General features: G+C 47.3%; 1 pseudogene; it reads left to right on the forward strand.

The window, feature by feature from the left end:
- The first annotated feature begins 2,040 nt into the window (after positions 1 to 2,040).
- Positions 2,041 to 27,030, forward strand: part of LOC147982329 (uncharacterized) — a 59,836-nt pseudogene continuing 34,846 nt past the window's right edge.

Consider the following 27,030-nt stretch of genomic DNA (forward strand, 5'->3'; position numbering starts at 1 on the left):
ACTCCTATAAAAGATGCTGGAGTACCTGAATCCCTGGGCTCCTCGCGGGCGTGAGAAATTCCTGGCCGCCCGCCGCTGCTTTTGTTCAAAAATTAAGGTGAGATTATGGTTCATGGTCCATGTGGGTGTTCAAAGTATATTGCGGATAGCATCCAGCAACATCGAACTTGTTACCTAAGAATATCGATGATGCCAGAAACGTGTGCCCTCTTGATTTGGAGGTCAAAAGATAACTTTTAGTGTATAATTTAAAAATTCTTCATCATGTAATTCAACAAATATATTTGTGTATTTGAAGAAGTTCATCGTGTCTTGTAACAAAATGTTTTTTAGAGAAAAGGCGCCGGCCGAGCCCGAGAAGAGCTCGAACCTAGCCCGACTTTTAATTAGCAACGCCATCAACTGACCAGGATTACAGGAGCACCACATTACAAAGGGGAAGAATGTAAAGCAAAGCGGAAAGAAGATACAAGGTGCTAGGCAGAACAACACAATGGACAACAACCGGAGCCAAGCCCACAGCACCGTTGCTGACGACCAGCACTACGCCTACACCAACTAGCCAACTAGGAGCACGAGAGGAGGGACACCCCGTGCAAGCATTGAGCACCGGCTACATCCATGGCCAAACTAGGGCAACAATTGAGATGTCTCCACGGTCGCAAAGGGCCACTACCCTTTCACCCAGGCTCGATGGGTGCCGCACCGGCGATCGATAGAGTGGCTACCACATAACCCATCTCAAGGTGACCGCGTAGCCATAGGAAGAAGCAGACAATGCTGACCCACGAGCAACGGAAGCCCATCCAGACGAGAATCAAAGCTGGCAGGGGCAGCACGAAGCAGGGGACGCGAGCTGTCAGACGAAGACGCGCCACCATGAAGAAGACCGAAGAAGGTTCACCATGCAAGGGCGAGCCCGAGCAGGATGAAGCGCGAACATCAAGCCGTCGCGCTTCGGAACTGGGACACCGGCCACTCCACCACCAAGAGCCAATCCCGACCGCCGCCTTCAAGAAGGAGCAGGCCACCGAGGTGTCATCGACACCCAGACCAAGGGAGAGCCGGCTTTTGCCGGAGCTCAAGGGGTAGGCGGGAGGGGGAGGGTTCACCCCAAAGCCTCCAGGGAGGGGATCGACGCCAAAGACGTCGACTTTGGGGGGCCGCCGCGCCGGCCAGGGGTTTCCCCCGGAACCACACCCAAACGCCAGATCCGGCAGCCCGGCAGCACAAGACGACGGACTCCGCCGCCAAGGACCACCGCCGACCCAGATCGGAGTAGATCGAGCCGGGATCAAAGCTTCTTCAAGGGACCCGGCCGACTGCGAGGAGCCGCCACTACGCCGTCGATCGCGACCTCCATGCTGCCCGCACAGCCATGGGAAGCCACCCACCAGCAATCGCCCTCCAGGCCGAGCCGCGCGCCACTGGCCGGAGCCGCCGCTTTCCATCTGATGAGGAGGCGCCAGATCCCCGCCGCAACCATCATCGGGCCATGCGCCAGTGCCAAGCGGAGGAGAGGAGGAAGAGGGAGGGGGGGGGGGGGGGGGGAGCTCGGCGGCGGCGCTAGGGTTTCCCCCGGGTCGCCTCAGAGGAGATGACGCGGGGGGATGGGGATCGATGGATCGATGACTCAAGTTATCTGTAACAAAATGTTCATGCACATTTATTTTCAGATGCATGAACATTCTCTTATGAACTAGAAAACGCTATATTAAGTCGTCTTAATATATTTGAAATGCACACGAACATTTTTTATATGGCATCGTACACATTTATAATTTACTTTTTTGTACAAACGCATATTTGTCATCGAAACAATTTTCTCGAGAAGCATCAACATATACTTTATGTAAAAATACATATTTTTTTAGGGCAAAAAGTATATATTGTGTAAATTAAAAAGATGTTTACATTGCTTTTTTATTGCTTTTGGACTCTGTAAGCGTGGAAGTAGATGCTCCATGACCCAAGCTGGCGAAGCTCCCCGACAGGTGCCAACCCGACCCTGTCTGTTTCTTTGTTTCGCAATCGGGTGAGATGGCCGACGTTCCCTCGTGGCGGCGGCAGAGGACCATCCACGATCCACCGTACCCCTCCCCAACTGCCAAGTCCTACCCGTCCTGGCTCCATGGACCACTCCCCTCCTCCTGCCCTGAGCGAAGGTACGTTACTTGCCGACTCACGGCCACGGGTCATGGGTCCGCTCCCTCGCCGGCCGATTTCTCTAATCTGCCCTGCTTGCCGCGTCCGCAGGAGGGATTAGGCGAACCTCTCTGACGGGCCGATGGGGATTATCGCCGAGCGTGTCCTCGCCTACGACATCGCCGACTTCCTTCGCTTCCGCGCCGTTTGCCGCCCGTGGCGGCAAATCTCCATGGACCCGCGCGCGCACGATGGCATAGACCGCCGGTTCCATCCCCGGCGATGGGTCCTGCTCCGAGAACGGCTCGCCACGCCCAACCGCAGACGCTTCCTAAATTCCTCCACCGGCGAGTGCATCCACGTGGACATCCCCGAGCTCCGTGACCACGAGGTGCTCGCCCTCACCCCCGAGGGCCTCCTCGTGCTGCTCCATAACCAATACCACGTGCGCCTGCTCAACCCGCTCACTAGACAACTCACGCACCTCCCGCCGGTCACCACGCTGCTGCCTTCTGAGGCCCAACACAGGCTTCCAGATCGCTACAATTTCGACATCAACTTTTCAGCGTGGGGCTCCGGCATTACAGATGATGATACAACAGTGGTGCTCAGCTTCTACCGGCTACGCATGTTTGGCATTGCCAAGCCTGGCGAAGACCGCTGGACAATCTGCTTCACGCATCTCCCATTAATCCAGTGGTCAGACCAGAATTGCAATCTCTGACCGTCCCCGAGCACACACTGCATTGCTGCCTCCCCCACAGCTTTAGCCTCCGATGGAACTGTAATGCGCAGCCCCTCCCATGGTTTGTCCTGGCCCACCTTCTCTAGCCATGACCACTTGAGCATTAGAGCATTATTCATAACCTTCAAGTTTTTCACCCTTAGGCCACCAAATTATTTGGTCGTGCAAACAAGTTTCCAGTTCACCAAGCAGCTGCCACCCTTGGCTTCCTCATACCCGCGCCAGAAAAATCCCCTACATAGCTTATCGATACATGCCAGGAACCATTGCGGCAGATCAAGCACCAGCATTGGGTATATTGCCGTGGCTATGAGCGTCGAGTTGATCAACACAAGCCGCCCCGCACGCCTCAGCATGGAGGCTTTCCACGTTGGTAGATGCCCCGCTGCACTGTCCACGAACGACTGGAGGTCCATCTTGGTCAGTCGCCTAGGTGACAACGGCAACCCCAAGTATCTAATTGGAAATTGTACAGCCGGGCATTCCAGAATTTGCAGCACCTCCTGAAGGTTGGCATCCTCGCCACGAATCATGGTTGCAGAACTCTTTGCCAGATTATAGTGGAGACCAGTGGCAGCACCGAAGGCTCTGAACAAACCCACCACTGCCTCGGCTTCGCACGCAAGTGGTCTAATAAGCATGACCACGTCATCCGCATAAATAGATAATCGGTTCCGGATTCCCCATCGCTCAAATGAACCAAATAATCCTTCCTGGTCGCCCCGCTTGATGACCGCCGTAAGCACATCCATCACGAGAACAAACATCAGAGGCGAGAGGGGGTCGCCCTGTCGTAGCCCTTTGATGGCACCATTTGAAATAATGCCTTATGGATCTCAGCTGCCTCAAACGGCTTCTCCAGAAGTTGATTCATCTCCGGAGTGACCCGAACTTGTACATGCGATAACAGCTCATCCATATTATTGTGTCCTTGGGAGGTATAGAGAGCTTGGTAAAATGCCTGCACCTCTTCTTTGTCCTCATCGCCATTCACACAAGTGGAGCCATCAGATCTCTGAAGATTAGAGACTCTATTTATGCGCTTCCGTTGCTTCTCCTGTGCTTGGAAATAGGCCATATTACGATCCCCTTCCTTCAACCAGGGAACGCGAGATCGTTGTTTCATCCATATTTCTTCCAATCGAAGTGCCTCTCTGAGTTTTGTCATAGTTCGTTTCTCCTCCTCAGTTGGGCCCCGACCAATGGACTGCTCCCGCAGTCTAGACAGTCGTTTCCTCAGCTGTCGGACTGTCCTTGAGAGGCATCCAAATTCACGCGCCCCCCATGGTGCAAGCTGACGTTGCAATGCACCTAAGGAGTCCAGTATGCCATGCAAACCTGGCGCCCGGGGTTGATTTCTCCAGGTCTCCGCTACCAGTTGCTCATAGTCGCTATGAGATTGCCAAACATTCTCATACCGAAAGGGTTTAGGTACATGAGAGTTGCTTCTGATCGTATGATGGCGCAATTCAGCAACTACAAAACAGTGATCGGACTCCATCGCACAAACATGCCGTACTCTCGTGTACTCATAGAGTTGTCTGAATTCTTCATTGGCAAAGGCCCGATCAAGACGAGCTTTAACGTTTGCATCTCCCGACTGTCGGTTATCCCAGGTGTAAGGGACGCCGGTCCAACCCAAGTCCTGAAGAGCACAATCATCTATGACTTCCCTAAAAGCCCTCATCTGCCACTCCGGCCGTTCAGCCCGGCTAAAGTGTTCCTCAGCATACAAGGTTTCGTTGAAGTCACCCATGCAAAGCCAGGCCGAATGTGGTATATCGTATAGTGTTCGAAGAAACCGCCAGCTATGTCTTCTGTCTTGTGCACTTGGTGCTCCATAAAATCCGGTGAATCGCCACTCCACCGAATTCGGGGAATCCTTCCGCACCACAACATCAATGTGGCCGGAACTATAGTTCTTTAGCTCAACTAAAACATCCTTAGACCAGAACAAGCCTATCCCGCCGCTTAGGCCAGCACTGTCCACCGCAAAGCTTCCAACAAAACCCAACGTTTGTTTCAGACTCTCAACACGTTTCCCTCCAATCTTCGTCTCAGTGACAAAGAGGAGAACAGGACCTTCCTGCTTCACAACACTGCGAAGCTCGGGAACTGCCTCGGGGTTCCCAAGCCCCCGGCAGTTCCAGCTAATGACATTCATTGGGACGGGCAGGGCTGACCTGCAGCCGCTGCCGGTGATTCTGAGTTGGTTGGTGTGGGTTTCTTTTTCTTTGACTCTCTCATTATGCCATCATCCTCGTCCTCTGTCCCCTTATCCGCTAGGGTCGTATTAACCAACACATCCGCATCCGAACCATGAGCCTGGTCCGTTAGCAGCGGTAGCTCAACCCGGCGATACACTTGTGCAGGTGGCCCTCCCTTCCTTTTAGGTGCATAATTTCGTTTCATTGGTGAGGTCATCTCAGGCTCTTTTGCTGCCGAGCTAGAATTCCTTGTCTCTGCCTTGCTAGACTTGGTCTGTTGTGACTTGGTGGAACTCTCGCTTGACACCGTCCGCTTCTTCTCCTCCGGTGGCCGCAGCCCTTTGCCAAACGGCAGATCGCCATGCTCATCTGGTGCCGGGGGTCGGATAGTAAAGATCAGAGTGGCCCAATCGGCCACACGAAAAACAAAAGTGGGGGATGTTTTCATAATGGATGTCATACGGGTCAGTGCTCCCCCTGCTTGCCGATTCAATAAGGATCCATCTCCTCAACGGCTTGGCCACATCTAGTGTAACGCGAGCGCGCAGGTAGTCACCACCATGATCAAAGTGGATAGAAGTAGCCCGTTTATCAATCTGCTTGGCTATAGCATTACCCCACTCCTCACCTCGCAGGTTGAAGGGGAGGTTTACTACCCGTGCCCATACCTGCAGCTTGTCAAATTTGAGCTCTGACGGGCACATGTATTCTTCAAATTCAGACAAAATCACAGCGTGTTTATTGATATGCCAAGGCGATCCATCCCACATGCGATCTTGATCCCGCTGCGTAGCAAACTCCGCAACGAAAGTGTTTTCCCCTACACTGTGAAAATTCATCCCCTTAGGGTTTCCCCATGCAGGCCGCAAGACACTAGAGATGGTGTTGATGTGCAGAATATTGCGGTTTAGCACTTTTCCGGCCACCATCCACTTCTCCGGCGCCCCTTCAACGCGGTCGTCCAGTACCAGCGGCGTCGCCTCTTCCTCCGATATGTCAAGTTTCCCGAGCTGCTCCTCGAGGCGCGCCCTTGCAGACTTGGGGGACAGGGCCCCCGATCCGTTCCCGCCGCCATGGCCGGAGCTTGAAGCCATCTCCGGCCGGCGATCCTTGCTGCGCCCCACCGATCCCGTCGGCGGCCGCCGTCAGTCTCCGCGAAACCTTAATCGCCTGATCGCCTAAGTGAGGCTCAAGGGGTTTTCCGGAAAAGCGGTCGTTACTTTTTACCGCTTTGACCACGTACGTATCTTCCGATCATATCTCTTCTCAAATTTCCATACCTAACCGATCACGTACGTACATATATACTCTACCATATATAGGCGTTGTTTTCTTCGATCGCTGACACCGGTTTTCCCTCGATCGAGTCCCTGATTTCTCGCGTTCGTGGGTTGCAAGAAGACGGCGGGTGAGCGGCCGAGTGGGCCTGTGGAGCAGGCGGATGTGGGTGCACTGAGAGGGCCTGTGGAGCAGAAGGAGAATCGAATCGTGTGTCGCTCGTGGGTCGGGCGGTGAAGCGATAGACGACAGACGGGCATCCATTGCTGCTTCGATGGCGCGCTGCGTGCATGTACAGACAGCACCACCCTGCCCTGCGTGGTGTGCGTGCATGCGTGGGTACTTATGCAAAGCAAACTCAGATAGATAACCCGACCGGACTTGCTGTGTGCCTGCGTGGGTACGTATTTCCATTTCACGTGCACCTGTATATATCACCGTCACCTCACACACGTGCATCAAAATGCCCACACACCCCAAAAAAAAAACCCGAAAAAAATCAATGGACGTGTACACTAAGGGCATCTCCAACAGCAACTCGCATCTGTCCGCATACAAGAGAGGACCAGCCCGCGCACACGGATGCGGTGGGCAGCCATCCAACGCTGCCCGCATACATTTGGGCGACAATACGATTCAACCGGACAAAACTTGTTCAAACCGTGTCGCGCAGACGTGCGTCTCACCCATGTTCTTTTTCTTTTTTTAGGGTAACCGAATATTTCATTGATTACAAAATACGCGATGAATACAACGCACGCACGCACGCGGAACCAACCAGAAGGGTCGTGAGCAAACACAAAAACTTGTTGAAAAACCAAATGAAAGGGAAACAAATTGGAATCATTAGTTAATTCTGCAATAGCAGTCGTCACCACTGAATGTCGCCGGATTCGAAGGAGAACCATATATAGCCCACGAGAGCGTTGTGAGTCAACGAAGAAGCTTGCCATCAGCGAAGCCTTTGTCGCTGTGGCACGTCGACCAGCTGGGATCATCCTCATTCTCCTCTAATCCCGGAGGCATCGTCAACATCGCCGAGGCCGAGCACCAGATCCGCCGCCTTCAATCCACAAACCCAAAATCTGGAACCACCATTTTCACTCGCCCATCGGTGACATCACGCATACACGCCAGCCACCGGCCAAACACCTAAAACTTTCGACCAGAAATATAGACGGGAGACCGATCCCACCGGCTCCTCAACACCGCCATGGACGCCGTCGAAATAAGGAACGGTTCGGGAGAGTGCGTTGTCCTGTGTATGTTGTTGGACCCGTCGCGCCATGTTCAACAGCTGGTCTTCATGCCAGTTTCCGTCTTTTGCCTTTTAAGATGAAGAAAATGCAAAAGGCTTAATGCAAGTTTGATGGAGCTACATACGTAGTACATATCTGGCTTTGGCTTAGAGGCCTAATAAACCCGGACGGAGGTGTGTGTGTAGGGTAATGTAGAGCACCCACCCTGTGCTGCTCTTGTCAAGAGCAAGACCATAAGGGCAAACCAACCGAATCAATCAAATTACCATGAATCAAATCAATCATTTTCATTTTCACTTGATGCTGGACTGTTTGTTTGGTCTGTAGCCAATCTCTATATGCATGCCCAGAATTATACGTTTTTTGTTGGACCGTTCAAGTTCCATGAATCCGTACCTCCTTTTTTTTGGTTTAGTTTCTACCTGTATCGACATCTTCTTAACTCTGTACGAGTATGTTTTATTTATAAAATTTGTATATGCTTCATACATAGCAATTGTTTGCCTCTTACGACGTGTTTGGTTCAAGGTCAGGTAACGTATTCAGCTCTGCTATATGTTGGGAAGCTCTGCTTTTGATTTCTTTTGACGCAAGAAGTGATTTGTTTGGTTGAGCGTCCGACTCCTAGTTTTCCAATCAGGTCCGCTCGGGCCGTTTTCGATTTCGTGAACCAATGTTTCGGAAGACGCCGCTACGGAATACACAGTAAGCGTACCGAACACTGGATACGGTTTTGGATAGCGGGCGAATCGGAAACCGGGATGATTCCTGCAAACCAAACGGGTCGCTAGTTTGCTTGCTACCAAAGTGGTGTTTGCAGCTGTTCAAGAAGAATATGCATCTCTCTTCTGCACACATACATGTCTAGGATGGGATTCACATGAATGACTTAGTCACTAGCAGAAGCTATCTAGTACTTGGTAGCTAGCTAAGCTACTGTCTTTTTTGGCTGTGCAAGTATGTCTCTGAACAATCAAATTTGTCATCATCATCATCATCATCTTGCTCGAGCTGTGGTGAATTTTGTGTGTGCTGCCCATCGGCCATTCAAATATTTCTTCTTCTTTTTTGGATTCAGTACAACATCGTCACCGAGTAGTGCATAGGAGAAGGAAGGGTTCATCTTGACAGCCAAGCCAAGGTTAGTGGCTTTCCCTGTTTTGTGCTCACGCGATTTTGGAATGCTATGTGTGTCCACGTCCATCTACCCGTTGTTAATTCTGTCTTGGCCATCAAGACTACATACTACTTCATTGTGATCCACCTCCAAAGACCACCTAACAGCAGCCCAGATTTTAATTTTCCTGCTGCTGCTGCTTTGTGCTGCACTTGTTGTAGCAGCAGCACTACTTCAAGCACAAGTCTTGTAGTAGCTTAGCATAGCAGCCCAGTGGCGCTCTTCTTGCAAGAGTTTTTGCTTTGTCAACTTGAAAGGTAAGTGTAGTAGTATACCATTCTTGGCTTAAGATTTCCAAGCTAAACATGTTGTAAATACACGTGACTGTACTGCTACAATCTGTGCTACCTCCCCTTTATCTGGATTAACTTGTCTTCACATGCATAATTTGGTCCGTTTAAGTGAATCTTCTCGGCAGGACATGTCTTGTTGACAAGTTATTTTTAAATATAAATACAAGATAGAAACACATGCCTGGAGAGCTACTGTAAACAGGAAGTGGGGGTCATAATGCTTTTTGGTCATACACTTGACTAGAATCACGAGCCACTGTGTTGTTTCAAGTATTCAGTCAGTTTTCGATCTGGATGATAACCGTGTTGGCCCATATTAGCTGCAGCTAACAGAGGACTAGGGGGAAGTGCTCTTCTCCGTGCTCAAGCATGCCGGACAGGACGGCTGTCAGCAACATGGCCATCAGGTACAACAACGTCAACGTGGATGCTGCCAACAGGAACGACATCTTCATCGGTAACACACATGCAAGTAACACATGGATTTTATTTGTTTGCCAAAAATGACCCTGTTGATATAATGAGTATTACTCTGATGTATGTCTCTTTGATATGGGAGGTTGGTGCAGTGTTTATCATTATGTTGGAAGTTCCAGCCTTTTATTAAATGTCAGGGCTTTTCTTGATTGTCCAAGATGCTAAAAGTATGGTTATAGGGGCACTGTGTTTGTTTCAGCTTTATACCCTTGTTTGTTCTCCGGAGGTGTAACCGAGCTGCTAAAGCCTCAAAGTTTCCATTTTTTAAATGAAAGTTTACATGCGTTCATAAAAATTTTCTAGATGCAGCGACTGGATCCCTGATGTTGCTCCTCAAGGAAGATGCACTTGTAACCATGATATCACCTGCGCGTCAGCAGGTACTCTTCCACTCCAATTTCAAGGTCCCAAAGCCTGTAGACTGATTTGGCGCTGGAATTTGCGAACACTTGTTTGATCTATGGCACAAACTTTCCCAGAGTTATATATTTCTACCATTGGTATGTAAAATGTTCAGTGGTGAAAGTGTGAGAGGACATAACTGTGATAATTTTAAAAAATGTTTTGCATTTTTGGTTGGGAAAATGACCGCTAGTTGTGTAGGCATTTGAATTAAGGTGTGTTTTTACCTGCAAGGACGGGGATTTTGTTTACTAGATGAGTAGTGGTGGAGTGGACAGAAAATTGTTATGTGTTGAATAGATATTAGTATATCTTCTGAGTATACATGTTTCTACCATTGGTTTATAAAATATTCAGTGGTGAAAGTGTAAGAGGACATAACTGCGCATATTGTTGATAATTGCGCATTTGAATTAAGTTGTGTTTTCCACGGAAGTATGGGGAATTTTTTTACTTTGGATTAGTACCACTGGTGGATTGGACAGAAACATGCTATGCGCTGAATATCCCTTGATGATGCAATGGTTTGACCCGTGTTGTTGCTAGCAGCAACATCGGTGAATTTAGGTTGCTGTGATGCAGCAACTAGTGTTGTAGCAGATCATCCTTTTTCATGTAATGAACATGTGTAGTTCTAGCAAATTAGTGACCCAGCTTTGCATGTTGATGCCTACCTAGCATGCATGTACTCGATGTGATCCAAATCACCGGAGATCCTAGCGCCGAACGGACGGCACCTCCGCGTTTAACACACGTACGATCAGCGTGATGTCTCCTTCTTCTTGATCCAGCAAGGGAGAAGGAGAGGTTGATGAAGATCCAGCAGCACGACGGCGTGGTGGTGGATGCAGCAGTCACCGCAGCAGGGATTCGCCGTTCTTCTGCGAGAGGGAGAGGTGTAGCAGGGGAGAGGGAGGCGCCAAGACTTCAGGGTGCGGCTGCCCTACCTCCCCCCCTTTATATAGACCCCTAGGGGGTGCGCCGGCCCTAGGAGATGGGATCTCCTACGGGAGGCGGCGGCCAAGGGGGAGGAGTGCCCCCAAGGCAAGTGGAGGCGCCCCCTCCCCTAGGGTTCCCAACCCTAGGCGCATGGGGGGGCAGGGGGGGGCGCACCAGCCCACTATGGGCTGGTTCCCTCCCCACTTCAGCCCATGGGGCCCTCCGGGATGGGTGGCCCCACCCGGTGGACCCCCGGGACCCTTCCGGTGGTCCCGGTACAATACCGGTGACCCCGAAACTTTCCCTATGGCCGAAATAACACTTCCTATATATAATTCTTCACCTCCGGACCATTCCGGAACTTCTCGTGACATTCAGGATCTCATCCGGGACTCCGAACAACTTTCGGATTACTGCATACTCATATCTATACAACCCTAGCATCACCGAACCTTAAGTGTGTAGACCCTACGGGTTCGGGAGACATGTAGACATGACCGAGACGGCTCTCCGGTCAATAACCAACAGCGGGATCTGGATACCCATGTTGGCTCCCACATGCTCCTCGATGATCTCATCGGATGAACCACGATGTCGAGAATTCAAGCAACCCCGTATACAATTCCCTTTGTCAATCGGTATTTTACTTGCCCGAGATTCGATCGTCGGTATCCCAATACCTCGTTCAATCTCGTTACCGGCAAGTCACTTTACTCGTACCGTAATGCATGATCCCGTGACCAGACACTTGGTCACTTTGAGCTTATTATGATGATGCATTACCGAGTGGGCCCAGAGATACCTCTCCGTCATACGGAGTGACAAATCCCAGTCTTGATCCGTGTCAACCCAGCAGACACTTTCGGAGATACCCGTAGTATACCTTTATAGTCACCCAGTTACGTTGTGACGTTTGGTACACCCAAAGCACTCCTACGGTATCCGGGAGTTGCACGATCTCATGGTCTAAGGAAAAGATACTTGACATTGGAAAAACTCTAGCAAATGAACTATACGATCTTGTGCTATGTTTAGGATTGGGTCTTGTTCATCACATCATTCTCCTAATGATGTGATCCCGTTATCAATGACATTCAATGTCCATAGTCAGGAAACCATGACTATCTGTTGATCAACGAGCTAGTCAACTAGAGGCTTACTAGGGACATGTTTGGTGTCTATGTATTCACAAATGTATTACGATTTCCGGATAACACAATTATAGCATGAATAAAAGACAATTATCATGAACAAGGAAATATAATAATAATCCTTTTATTATTGCCTCTAGGGCATATTTCCAACAGTCTCCCACTTGCACTAGAGTTAATAATCTAGTTACATTGTGATGAATCGAACACCCATGGAATTCTGGTGTTGATCATGTTTTGCTCTAGGGAGAGGTTTAGTCAACGGATCTGCTACATTCAGGTCCGTATGTACTTTACAAATATCTATGTCTCCATCTTGAACATTTTCACGAATGGAGTTGAAGTGACGCTTGATGTGCCTGGTCTTCTTGTGAAACCTGCGCTCCTTGGCAAGTGCAATAGCTCCAGTGTTGTCACAGAAGAGTTTGATCGGTCCCGACGCATTGGGTATGACTCCTAGGTCGGTGATGAACTCCTTCACCAAAATTGCTTCATGTGCTGCCTCCGAGGCTGCCATGTACTCTGCTTCACATGTAGATCCCGCCACGACGCTCTGCTTGCAACTGCACCAGCTTACTGCCCCACCAACTTAGAGTCATCCAGATCTGTGTCGAAGCTAGCGTCGACGTAACCCTTTACGACGAGTTCTTCGTCACCTCCATAAACGAGAAACATTTCCTTAGTCCTTTTCAGGTACTTCAGGATATTCTTGACCGCTGTCCAGTGTTCCTTGCCGGGATTACTTTGGTACCTACCTACCAAACTTACGGCAAGGTTTACATCAGGTCTGGTACACAGCATGGCATACATAATAGACCCTTTGGCTGAGGCATAGGGGATGACACTCATCTCTTCTATATCTTCTGCCGTGGTCCGACATTGAGCTGAGCTCAATTTCACACCTTGCAACACAAGCAAGAACCCCTTCTTAGACTGATCCATATTGAACTTCTTCAATATCTTATCAAGGTATGTGCTTTGTGAAAGACCTATGAGGCGTCTTGATCTATCTCTATAGATCTTGATGCCTAATATATAAGCAGCTTCTCCAAGGTCCTTCATTGAAAAACTCTTATTCAAGTAGGCCTTAATGCTGTCCAAAAGCACTATATCATTTCCCATCAAAAGTATGTCATCTACATATAATATGAGAAATGCTACAGAGCTCCCACTCACTTTCTTGTAAACGCAGGCTTCTCCATAAGTCTGCATAAACCCAAACGCGTTGATCATCTCATCAAAGCGAATGTTCCAACTCCGAGATGCTTGCACCAGCCCATAAATCAAGCGTTGGAGCTTGCACACCTTGTCATCATTCTTAGGATCGACAAAACCTTCTGGCTGCATCATATACAATTCTTCCTTAAGGAAACCATTAAGGAATGCCGTTTTGACGTCCATTTGCCATATCTCATAATCATAGAATGCGGCAATTGCTAACATGATTCGGACGGACTTCAGCTTCGCTACGGGTGAGAAAGTCTCATCGTAGTCAACCCCTTGAACTTGTCGATAACCCTTAGCGACAAGCCGAGCTTTATAGATGGTCACATTTCCATCCGTGTCTGTCTTCTTCTTAAAGATCCATTTATTTTCTATGGCTCGCCGCTCAACGGGCAAGTCAGTCAAAGTCCATACTTCGTTTTCATACATGGATCCTATCTCGGATTTCATGGCTTCCAGCCATTGGTCGGAATCCGGGCCCGCCATTGCTTCTTCATAGTTTGAAGGTTCACCGTTGTCTAACAACATGATTTCCAAGACAGGGTTGCCGTACCACTCTGGTGCGGAACGTGTCCTTGTGGACCTACGAAGTTCAGTAGCAACTTGATCTGAAGTTTCATGATCATCATCATTAACTTCCTCTCTAGTCGGTGCAGGTACCTTAGGAACATTTTCTTGAGTTGCGCCACTTTTCGGTTCAAGAGGTAATACTTCATCAAGTTCTACTTTCCTCCCACTTACTTCTTTCGAGAGAAACTCCTTCTCTAGAAAGGATCCATTCTTGGCAAAAAGATCTTGCCTTCGGATCTGAGGTAGAAGGTATACCCAATAGTTTCTTTAGGGTATCCTATGAAGACGCATTTTTCCAACTTGGGTTCGAGCTTTTCAGGTTGAAGTTTCTTGACATAAGCATCGCATCCCCAAACTTTTAGAAACGACAGCTTAGGTTTCTTCCCAAACCATAATTCATACGGTGTCGTCTCAACGGATTTTGACGGAGCCCTATTTAAAGTGAATGCGGCAGTCTCTAAAGCATAGCCCCAAAATGATAGCGGTAAATCGGTAAGAGACATCATAGATCGCACCATATCTAATAGAGTGCGATTACGATGTTCGGACACACCATTACGCTTGAGGTGTTCCAGGCGGCATGAGTTGTGAAACTATTCCAAATTTTCTTAAGTGTGTGCCATATTCGTGACTCAAGTGTTCTCCCCCACGATCTGATCGCAAGAACTTGATTTTCCTGTCACGTTGATTCTCAACCTCACTCTGAAATTCCTTGAACTTTTCAAAGGTCTCAGACTTGTGTTTCATTAAATAGACATACCCATATCTACTCAAATCATCAGTGAGGGTGAGAACATAACGATAGCCACCACGAGCCTCAACACTCATTGGACCGCACACATCAGTATGTATGATTTCCAATAAGTTGGTTGCTCGCTCCATTGTTCCTGAGAACGGAGTCTTGGTCATTTTACCCATGAGGCATGGTTCGCACGTGTCAAATGATTCATAATCAAGAGACTCTAAAAGTCCATCTACATGGAGCTTCTTCATGCGTTTGACACCTATGTGACCAAGGCGGCAGTGCCACAAGTATGTGGGACTATCATTATCAACCTTACATCTTTTGGTATTCACACTATGAATATGTGTAGCATTACGCTCGAGATTCATTAAGAATAAACCATTCACCATCGGAGCATGACCATAAAACATATCTCTCATATAAATAGAACAACCATTATTCTCGGATTTAAATGAGTAGCCATCTCGAATTAAACAAGATGCTGATACAATGTTCATGCTCAAACCTGGCACTAAATAACAATTATTGAGGTTTAAAACTAATCCCGTAGGTAAATGTAGAGGTAGCGTGCCGACGGTGATCACATCGACCTTGGAACCTTTCCCAATGCGCATTGTCACCTCGTCCTTCGCCAGCCTCCGCTTATTCCGCAGCTCCTGCTTTGAGTTACAAATGTGAGCAACGGCACCAGTATCAAATACCCAGGAGCTACTACGAGTACTGGTAAGGTACACATCAATTACATGTATATCACATATACCTTTTGTGATGCCGGCCTTCTTGTCCGCTAAGTATTTGGGGCAGTTCCGCTTCCAGTGACCACTTCCCTTGCAATAAAAACACTCAGTCTCGGGCTTGGGTCCATTCTTTGGCTTCTTCCCGGCAGCTTGCTTACCGGGCACGGCAACTCCCTTGTCGTCCTTCTTGAAGTTCTTCTTACCCTTGCGTTTCTTGAACTTAGTGGTTTTATTCACCATCAACACTTGATGTTCCTTTTTGACTTCTACCTCTGCTGATTTCAGCATTGCAAATACTTCAGGAATGGTCTTTTCCATCCCCTGCATATTGAAGTTCATCACAAAGCTCTTGTAGTTCGGTGGAAGCGACTGAAGGATTCTGTCAATGATCGCGTCATCCGGGATATTAACTCCTGGCTGAGTCAAGCGGTTATGTAACCCAGACATAGTGAGTATGTGCTCACTGACAGAAGTATTTTCCTCCATCTTACAGCTGAAGAACTTGTCGGAGACTTCATATCTCTCGACCCGGGCATGGGCTTGAAAAACCATTTTCATCTCTTCGAACATCTCATATGCTCCGTGTCTCTCAAAACGCTTTTGGAGCCCCGGCTCTAAGCTGTAAAGCATGCCGCACTGAATGAGGGAGTAATCATCGGTACGTGTCTGCCAAGCGTTCATAACGTCTTGTTCTACAGGGAGAGCAGGTGCTTCACCTAGCGGTGCTTGTAGGACATAATCTTTCTTGGCAGCTATGAGGATGATCCTCAGGTTCCGGACCCAGTCCATATAGTTGCTGCCATCGTCATTCAGCTTGGTTTTCTCTAGGAACGCATTGAAGTTGAGGACAACGTTGGCCATTTGATCTACAATACATGTTGTAAAGATTTCAGACTAAGTTCATGATAATTAAGTTCATCTAATCAAATTATTCAATGAACTCCCACTTAGATAGACATCCCTCCAGTCATCTAAGTATAACATGATCCGAGTTAACTAGGCCGTGTCCGATCATCATGTGAGACGGACTAGTCAACATCGGTGAACATCTTCATGTTGATCGTATCTTCTATACGACTCATGCTCGACCTTTCGGTCTTCTGTGTTCCGAGGCCATGTCTGTACATGCTAGGCTCGTCAAGTCAACCTAAGTGTTTGCATGTGTAAATCTGTCTTTGTAAGTGCATCTAGTGCCACCCCTAGTTGGTTTTGGAGTATTGACGACAAACCTAGTTGAGGGACTAACATGTTTGTGAGAATTGCAGGATAACACAGGTAGAAGTCCCTCATTGATTCGGTTTTCCTACCAGAGATGACCCCTAAAAATGTATGAAGACATTGAAGTCAAAGGTGGTATATGAAGATATTCACATTGAAGACTATGACATGAGAAGACACCGCATGAAGCATATGGAGCTCGAAGACTTAAATCTTTCGTAGTTCTTTTTCTTCTGTGTTGAGTGATAGGAACCACCGTACTATTAAGTGGGGTCCAAGAGAACCAGTCAGAATGACTGAAGTGATGCCTAAACAAAACCTACGTCTTCGAGTGAAGACTTTGAGAGCGAATCTTGTCCAGAGTCGGACAAGTCAGCTTTGCTTGTAGCCCAAGTAAAGTTGCCGTGTGAGTTTGAAATCTGACCGTTGGAACACATGTCAGTTCCTTAGTAACCCAGGGTCATTTCGGACAAATCAGGTTGGGTTGCCAAGTGGCTATAAATAGCCCACCCCCTACAACCATAAACGGTTGGCTGCTCAGATTCAGAGTACGGCTTTTGTCGTTTGAGAGCAACCCACCTCGAAGCCTTTGAGAGAGAATTCATTGCGAGGATAAAGCCCTAACCACCCAGAGCCAAAGAGAATCAGGCATCACTTAAGTCTTCTTGTCTGTGTGATCTGAAGACTTATTACACTTGAGGACTGTGCATCCTCCAGCCAGTTAGGCGTCGCATTCTGAGCATCCAAGAGACATTGTGGATTGCCGGTGAACGAAGTCTGTGAAGGTTTGGGAGTCTACCTTGAAGACTTACCAGAGTGATTGGACGAGGTCTGTGTGACCTTAGCTCAAGGGGAATACGGTGAGGACTGGGTGTCCTGAGCTGCGTGTTCAGGACTGGGTGTCCGGGACTGTGTGTCCTAAGGTTTAAATAACTAGCCGCCCTAACCAGACGTACAGTTGTCATAGCAACTGGAACTGGTCCAACAAATCATTGTCTTCAACGAGTCACTGGTTTCATCTTCCCTTCCCTTTACTTACTGTTACTCCTTGTGAAGTCATTGTATGATTGCACTATCGTTTGTCTTCACTGAGTGACTGCGTTTTCTGTTTGGCTTCATAATATCTTCCTACCTGATCCTTACTACATTGCTGCTATTAGTCATTGTGCTTTCAATCCATTGAATACTTGACTATGGTTTGCCTAGTGTAGTCTACCTTCCGCTGCAGGGTAATAGGTTTATTTCTATCGTTTGTCTTCATAACTTACACGTTTTGAAGACTTTCATAAAAATCACCTATTCACCCCTCCTCTAGTCGATATAACGTACTTTCAGTTGGTATCAGAGCAAGGTGCTCCCTTGTTCTGTGTGATTCGGTTTAACCACCTGGAGTTTTAGCTATGTCGACTACAGGGATAATTAAAGTCTCCGTTGCGTGCCCCGTCTTCGATGGAACTGAATATCCCTACTGGAAGAATAAGATGCGCATGCATCTTGAAGCCATTGACGTCGACCTATGGTATGTCGTCATGAACGGTGTTCCCAAGGCTGGAGAAGGTGTCACTGTTGCTGATGTCAAGAAGTTCGTTCAACTAGACTCTACTGCCAAGAATATCATCTGTGGTCATCTGACCAAAGGACAGTGTGGCCGTGTGAGTGCTTTGGAAACATCTAAGCTGGTCTGGGACTAGCTCTCCAAGGTCAATGAAGGCGTCTCAACCCAGAGAGATCAGAGAATCATTGTCCTTCGCAACCTCTTCAACCGCTTCAAGCGAAATGACAATGAGAATGTTCAGCTCACATTTGACCGACTCACTGACATCACAAATGAGCTTCAAGCCCTCGGCGCTACTGAGATCACCAAGCATGAAGTCCTCAAGACACTACTAAGATCACTTGATAGTTCGTTTGACACCCTAGCCCTGATGATTCAAGAACGTCCTGATTTCAAGACACTCGAGCCGTCTGACATACTTGAGAGGCTCAACACACATGAGTTTCAGCTTTCTGAGAAAAGGGATATCTACGGTCCAAACTATGGGCGAACTCGTGCCTTGAAGGCAAAAGCTGTCTCCTCATCTCAAGAAGAATCCGACAGGTGTTCTGATGATCCTGAAGACATTGGAAGGGAACTTGCTATGCTTGTAGTTCCAAAAATTCACCAAGTAGAAAGGCTTCAGAAAGTCTTCCCGATCAAGCTCAAGGAATGATGAAGCTTTTGCTCATGACTACAAGAAGAAAACATGTCACAAGTGCAAGAAACCTGGCCACTTCATCTCTGAGTGTCCACAGTGGGACAATGAGAACAAAAAGAAGAAGAAGAGCAAGGAATATGACTCTGACGACAAGAAGAAGAAGAAATACTCAAAGTCTTCTTCCAAGTCTTCCTCAAAGTCTTCATCACACAAGAAGAGCTCATCTGGCAAGGCACGTGCGTTTGTTGGCAAGGAAATGGATTCAGAGGAGGAGTCCGCTTCTGAGGAGGTGGAGGTGGAGTCTGAGGAGGAGTCCGACTCAGGCGTCGCAAGTCTGGCTACAGCGTACGTTGCCAAGTCCATCTTCAACACTGAAGACAATGACTTCATCACCGACACCGATGCACATGACAAGGACTACTTCGCTTCTACCTACTGCTTCATGGCACGCGGTGCCAAGGTAAACATACGCACTACTCACTATCAAACATCTAGTGACGATGACTCTGATTGTGGTTCAAAACCCAGCTACAAAACACTTGCTAAAATTGCAACTGAACAACAGAAAGCTATGGAACATATTCAAAAACTGTTAGACAGAAGCGATGATCTGTTAGGTGCTGAAATGACTCGATCTGAATCCTTAATTGAAGACATAAAAAATCTTCACGTTAAGTATCAGGAACTTGAAAGTCGTCATGAAACTCTCTCAACAACTCATGAAAAGCTTTCCTATGATTATCTTCAAAGGAAGCAAGATCTTGAGAAATTGAGAGCGGCTCATGAAGATCTTCAAAAGGAAAACGAGTCACTTCACGCCAAACAGATCAGTTCCGCTCAGGAAGGATTTGAACCACCATGTCTGAAATGCATTGAGCGTGATAATGCTACTTCTGTTGCTGAATGTTCTACTGCTAATGCTGTTGCAATATCTTCAACTGTTGATGTGATAGCTAACCCCTCTGCTGAGGATACCACTGCTATTGCTGATGAGAATGCTAGGTTGAAGACATTGCTTGAAACAGGGATGTACAAGATTCTTAAAGGGCATCAGACACTATGTGATGTCCTCAAAAAGCTGATTCTGAACCGAAACCCGAGGAAAGAGGGTGTTGGGTTCGTAAGGAAAATGAATGCTGATGGCTCTTACTGGAAACCTGAGCAGTACCCCAAAACCACATGGGTTGCTGCAAAGGAACCTTCAGCAGATCCATCCAATCTATCTGGCTTCACTTGTGCTAACCCCATTATCATTGATGAATCGCTTGATGCAAACTATAAACTGTTTAAGAATCAGAATGGTGAAGTGTTTGCCAGGTACGTTGGTACTAACTGCAGGAATGGACCGCCTATGAAGAAGATCTGGGTTCCGAAAAGGTGTCTGGAGAATCTTCCTGTGAATGTCATCATGACACCTTACGTGAAGAAGACAAACCTCAGACCAAAGGCTTCATACGGTCCAAAGGCTTCATACAGACAGAGGACTCACTTGAGTCGCACTAACACAAATGTTTTGCAGGGAAACCATACTCAGGCATATGAATATGAGAGCGGTTCATCAAATCGCCATGTTCATAAGACCAAGAACTATTCTGCTTATTCTTATGAGTACTATTGTCCGCCTGCAAGACCGTTTGCTAGGGCTCCAAAGCCAAAGTTCTCAGATGCTGCACTTAGACTTATTGCTTCTAAGCCACCCTTGAAGATGTGGGTGGCTAAGAAAGCTTAACTCTCTTTTGCAGGGAAGGGTCTCCAGCAGAAAACCAAAATCGCCTGACGCTATTGCTGGGGACCTTAAACATCTTGTAGGGCGCAAGATCAAATGCCTGAATGGTCTTACTATGTACTTCGTTCCTGAATCACTTGCTACTCTCCTTATTAGACCTAATCTGGATCTAAGCTTTCATAACCCACTGGTTCGTCAAATGTTTTTGCTTCACAATGCTCTTGGTGAAGCCTATCCCCCTAACTGCACTGTAGGGTACGACACCAGCGTCTTCAGAATGGATTATTGATAGTGGGTGTACAAATCACATGACTGGCAAAAGAAGCCTTCTTATGGACTCAACCTTACGTCCATCCGACAAGAGCCACATCACATTTGCTGACACTGGTAAAAGTAAGGTATTGGGTCTAGGTAGAGTTGCAATCTCAAGGGATCAACACATGGATAAAGTCATGCTTGTTGAATCCCTTGGCTTCAACTTAATGTCTGTCTCAATGCTTTGCGATTTAAACATGATCGTAATATTTGGAAAATATTGTTGCCTTGTTCTAATGGAATCCGACAAGTCTCTAGTATTTGAAGGGTATCGAAAAGATGATTTGTACGTGGTAGATTTCTCAGCAGGACCACAGCTTGCCGTATGTCTTCTAGCAAAAGCTTCAGAATGCTGGCTCTAGCATCGGAGGCTTGGGCATGCTGGCATGAGGAACCTCCACACCCTGGCAAAGAAGAAGCATGTCATAGGCATCGAGGGCGTCAAGTTCAAGAAAGATCACTTATGCGGTGCCTGTGAGGCAGGAAAGATGACGAGGGCCAAACACCCCTCGAAGACAATCATGACTACTACTCGACCCTTCGAACTGCTTCGCATGGATCTTTTCGGTCCCACTCATTACTCAACTCTTATTACTACTGCTTGTCTCTATGGCTTTGTCATTGTTGATGATTATTCTAGATATACTTGGGTGCACATAATCCTTTACAAGACTGAAGTGCTGGATGTCTTCAGACGCTTCACCAATCGAGCAATGAACAACTATGGCGCCAAGATAAAGCACATCAGAAGTGACAATGGCACTGAATTCAAGAACACTGGCCTTGATACATATCTTGATACCTTGGGCATCACACATGAATTCTCAGCCCCGTACACGCCACAGCAGAATGGCGTCGTCGAACGCAAGAACAGAACACTCATTGAGATGGCTAGAACGATGCTAGATGAATACAAGACTCCAAGAGAATTCTGGCCTGAAGCCATTGATACTGCATGCCATACAATCAATCGTGTTTATCTTCACAAGCTTCTTAACAAGACATCTTATGAGCTCCTTACTGGCAAGAAGCCAAATGTCAGTTACTTCAGAGTATTTGGCGCCAAGTGCTGGATCAAGGACCCACATCACACCTCAAAGTTTGCACCAAAAGCACATGAGGGTTTTATGCTTGGATATGGAAAGGACTCGCACTCCTACAGAGTCTTCAATCTCTTTCATTACAAAGTGGTTGAAACAGTGGATGTGCGGTTCGATGAGACCAACGGTTCACAAAGAGAGCAACTGCCAAATGTGCTAGAGGAAGTTCCATCCTGTGAATCAATCAAGCTGATGGGAACTGGAGAAATTATACCTTCTGAAGCTCATCCTGAAGAAGAACTTATCATCTCAGCACCTGATCAACATGAAGACAATGCTCAGCCTGAAGACATTCCTTCTAACAACGACAATGATCAGCAAGAGGAAAATCTTCGCCCTGTACATCCTCGCATTGCCAATGAAGTGCAGATCGAAAGAATAATTGATAGCATCAATGCACCCGGTCCACTCACTCGTTCAAGGGCAACTCAGCTGGCAAATTTCTGTGGGCACTTCGCATTCGTCTCAATAACAGAACCCAAGAAAGTTGAAGAAGCCTTCATGGAACCTGAATGGATTCAAGCTATGCAAGAAGAGCTTCAACAGTTTGAGCTGAATAATGTATGGGAACTGGTTAAGCGTCCTGATCCAAGGAAGCACAATATAATAGGCACCAAATTGATATACCGCAACAAGAAAGATGAGCATGGTCAAGTTGTCAGAAACAAAGCTCGTCTCGTTGCTCAAGGATATACTCAAGTGGAAGGCATTGACTTCGATGAAACATTTGCTCCTGTGGCTAGACTTGAAGCCATACGCATACTGCTGGCCTATGCAAATCATCATAACATACTTCTATATCAAATGGATGTGAAGAGTGCTTTTCTCAATGGAAAGATTGAAGAAGAAGTATATGTTGCACAACCGCCTGGCTTTGAAGATCCAAAACATCCTGACATGGTATACAAGCTCAACAAGGCATTGTATGGCCTCAAACAAGCCCCTCGGGCCTGGTATAACACACTCAAATACTTCCTGAAGAGCAAAGGCTTCATACCTGGTTCTCTCGACCCCACTCTCTTCATGAATACATATGATGGTGAACTGTTTGTGTGCCAAATATATGTGGATGACATTATCTTCGGCTGCACCAATCAGAAGTACAGTGAAGAGTTTGGATATATGATGCAAGAGCAATATCAAATGTCTATGATGGGAGAGCTGAAGTTCTTTCTCGGTCTTCAAATACGACAGCAATGCAACGACATCTTCATATCTCAAGAGAAGTATCTCAAAGATTGCCTGAAGAAGTTTGGTATGCAAGACTGCAAAGGCTTCACGACGCCAATGCCAACCAAGCATCATCTGGGTCCTGATGACAATGGTAACGAGTTCGATCAAAAGGTTACCGCTCCATGATTGGTTCTTTACTTTATCTATGTGCATCTAGGCCAGATATTATGCTTAGTGTTTGCATGTCTACTCGATTTCAAGCGGCACCAAAGGAGTTGCATCACTTAGCTGTGAAGCGAATTCTTCGATATTTGGCTCACACCCCAACTCTAGGATTATGGTATCCAAAGGGCTCAGAGTTTGATCTTGTTGGATTCTCGGATGCTGATTATGCTGGTGACAAAGTTGATCGCAAGTCTACATCAGGCACATGTCACTTTCTGGGACGATCACTTGTATGTTGGTCTTCAAAGAAGCAGAACTGTGTATCTCTCTCCGCTGCTGAATCTGAATATATTGCTGCTGGATCTTGCTGCGCTCAGCTTCTGTGGATGAAGCAAACACTCAAGGACTATGCCATTCATCTGAAGCAAGTGCCACTCTACTGCGACAACGAAAGCGCCATCAAGATTGCCAACAACCCAGTTTAGCACTCGAAGACAAAGCACATTGATATTCGTCATCACTTTCTCAGAGATCATGTTGTGAAGGAAGATATTGATATCATACACGTCAACACTGAAGAGCAATTGGCAGATATCTTCACCAAGCCCGTGGATGAGAAGAGATTTTGCAAGTTACGGTGTGAGCTAAATATCTTGGAATCCTCAAATGTCCTGTGATCAGGCACACATCCTAACACTTATGCATATTGATGACTTAGATGTGCAACACATGAAGTAAAGTATAACTTCATTCACTGAAGACATACATTCTAAGTGTGAATACATTAATGTGGAATTTGACTTCGGAGCGCCACGATAATTGTGCGCCGTGTCTGGGTCTAATACTTCCTATACGGTGGGTAACGCCACCACCACATGTTCTGTTTGAAGTGTTTCACTCATGGCGTTACATTTGCTATGTCTTCACATTTCGTTTGACTTCAATCTCAACATATCTTCATGATTATCTTCACTATGTTGATTATATATATATATACTAGTGTTCTGTCCTCTACAGCATTCACTTATAGCTATGTCTTCCTGTTGAATCTTTTGAACTAAGTGAATGTGATCAGACCCTGACCTCTCTATGCTTTCTATCTCAAATTCTATCTCTCCAAATCATATGCATTCTATTGAAACTGTCGAATGTCTTCTCTGCGTCCTTGTCAGCAGAAGATACAAAGACAACCATTAAGTCCGTTTTCAATGCTCATTCCTCCACATGAAATCCGGAGAAGTAGGAACGACCACCCGACAATCCAGGCGGGCGTGGGACGTGGAACAAACCCCAAAATTCCGCATAATGGTCACGTGTTCCTCAGATGCGAATCGCCAGGGGCACCTGTGTAATAACGCCGTGCCGCCCCTGTACCTATAAATACACACTTCACAGCGGTCATTATCTCTTCTTCCACTCTCGCACGAACCCTAGCGCCACCGCTAGCCCTCGACGACGCCGGCGACAAAGCGCTTCGCTGCCGCAACCTCTCCGACGCCGTCTTCACGCTGACCGCGGACATCGTCCTCTCCGCCGTCACCGTAGGTGTCCTCCGTCGCCAAGTTAGGGCACGGAAGATCGAACTGCTCGGCCTCATCTTCCACTCCGTCTAGCAGTTCTTAGTGTGGTAAATAAAACTTCCTTTTACGGCACCGTTGATCCTATGGCTTCATCACTTTTTACCACAAGCAGTTTCTATTCACACAAGTTAGATCTCTCTCATACTGCATCTCATAACATGCCTAGTATATTCACTTGTGCTTCACAAAGTAGTTAGATTCCTCACTTGTACTGATCTCTGGATTCGTACAAATCTGGAACCAACTCCTTATCTATGAGTGAATGTCTTCGCACGATGAGGTCAATGTCTTCTAAACTGATTTATCTTCAAAATCTTCTGAGAATGCATATGACCTCTTCCCCTTCCCTCGCACCTTAATGCTGTCACAGGTACATGTCCGTGGAAGAATCCTTTGGTTCTCATAGTCTGCATTCATTTGCAGAATTCTTACAGCATCACATAAACTCTCCCGAAGCCAGTTCCTGTTTGTCCAGCAAGCGAAAACCTTTGAAGCCTCTGAACGTATTGAAGCCTTTCAGATTAAGGTTCATGGCTTCAGAAAAATCAGCAAGGAAGGGTGGCAGAAAGCGTCATGGAGAAACATCTAGAGATCTGCCAGATGACCTCTCAGAACTGTACAAGACAGAACCTGAAGAGGATTACAATCAGCGCAAGACCCGAATCCAATGGATTCGAAGATATTGGGCAGAACAATGGTTCAAATACCGATTTGTAACCCAGGAATATGCTGAGAAAAATGCCATCAAGAGACCGTGGGGAGACATACTATACAAGAATCTTCAACCCAGGACCAGAGATGAAGCCATTGAACAAGGCTTCTATCCCTGCATGGTCCGTGGGCCACAACCTGCTGATGCACACCCATCGTCACTACTATGGTGTTGTGACGACAATCTGTTTAAGCGCAACTTCCAGTTTGCCCAGAAATCAGCGAAGCAAAACAACAAGACATTGGAACTAGACTTCAACCCTGGTCCTTCTGCTCCAAGGGCTGATGGCACACGAGATGCAGAACCCAATGTCATCGGTCCTTTCTACAACCTTGAAGGGCCCATCACCCATATCTTGGTTCAAGGGATAGCAGTGAATGAGCCTGCAGCTAACGCTGAATCAGATGAAGCGCCTGCAGCGCCAAAGCCTCAGAAGTTGAAGAAGCCTAAAGCTTCAAAGCCCGCCCCTTTACCAAAAATCTCACGGGCGAAGCCACTGGCAACTGGAGCTCCTGAAGATAGTGTGCAGTCTGAAGATTTATCACGCATCTCCAAGCCCCAGAAGGTCAAGATGCCTCTGCCACACACCGGCCAAGAGCTAACAGCTGCTGCCATTCTGCGCAACGATGCCATTGATCTGTCAAGTGATGAAGATCTTGCAGATGACGCTCTTGAGCAACTCATCAAGAGCAAAGAAGAAGCAGAAATCTTCAATGATCTGCTGCTCTTTGATGTAACAATCATCCACACCTTCATTGATGAGTGGTTTGACACGCCAAACATCAGCTTCGAAGATCTTCAACTACCCATTGGCCTCAGTGTCGCCTTCCATGGCGCCATTGCTTCAGAACTAGCTATCGCCCAACGCGTTGTTGAACTGAAGCAGAAGATTGACTATGAAAAGGCTCAGTTCAAGAAGCATATGGCCGAGCTCAGCATGCAAGATGTGAAGAACTTCAAGATTATGCTGCACGAGCTCAAGGAAGCCTTTCTCAAGAAACGTGCAGAAGCTCAGGGTTCGCGTGAGCGCATGAAGGTTCTGGCTGACAGATGTGTGCAAGCCTACAATGAGGCTGAGAAGCGCAAGGCCCTTGGGCGTCCTGGCATCGACCCCAGGATGGCCGCAAAGAAGATGAAGAAGCCCGCTATGGCTGAACCCGATGCACCAAGACTGGAAGCAGATCCCATTGTCTTCCCAACAAGAATGACTGGCTTGAAGCCAAAAAGCCGGTCAACCGCTTCAGAGCTCAAGAAGACAAGGACTGCTGAGGCTAAAGCCAGGAAGAGGAAATATCCTGAAGCCTCTCCTACTGCCCCTTCCAAGAAAAAGAGAAAGACCAAGAAAGATCGGGCTGCTCCCACAGAGCCCTTGGTTGTTGAACCCATTTCCATAGTTCACCCCGACGCCGATCCACAAGAACGTCAACTGACAATCCATGAGCCTGCTTCCACAGAGGCTCATGAAGCTGAAGACTTTCCAGCAGCTGATCCCATCGC

This window comes from Triticum urartu, chromosome 3A (assembly GCF_056163025.1).
Source record: "Triticum urartu cultivar PI428250 chromosome 3A, HENAU_Tu73, whole genome shotgun sequence".
Taxonomy (NCBI): Eukaryota; Viridiplantae; Streptophyta; class Magnoliopsida; order Poales; family Poaceae; genus Triticum; species Triticum urartu.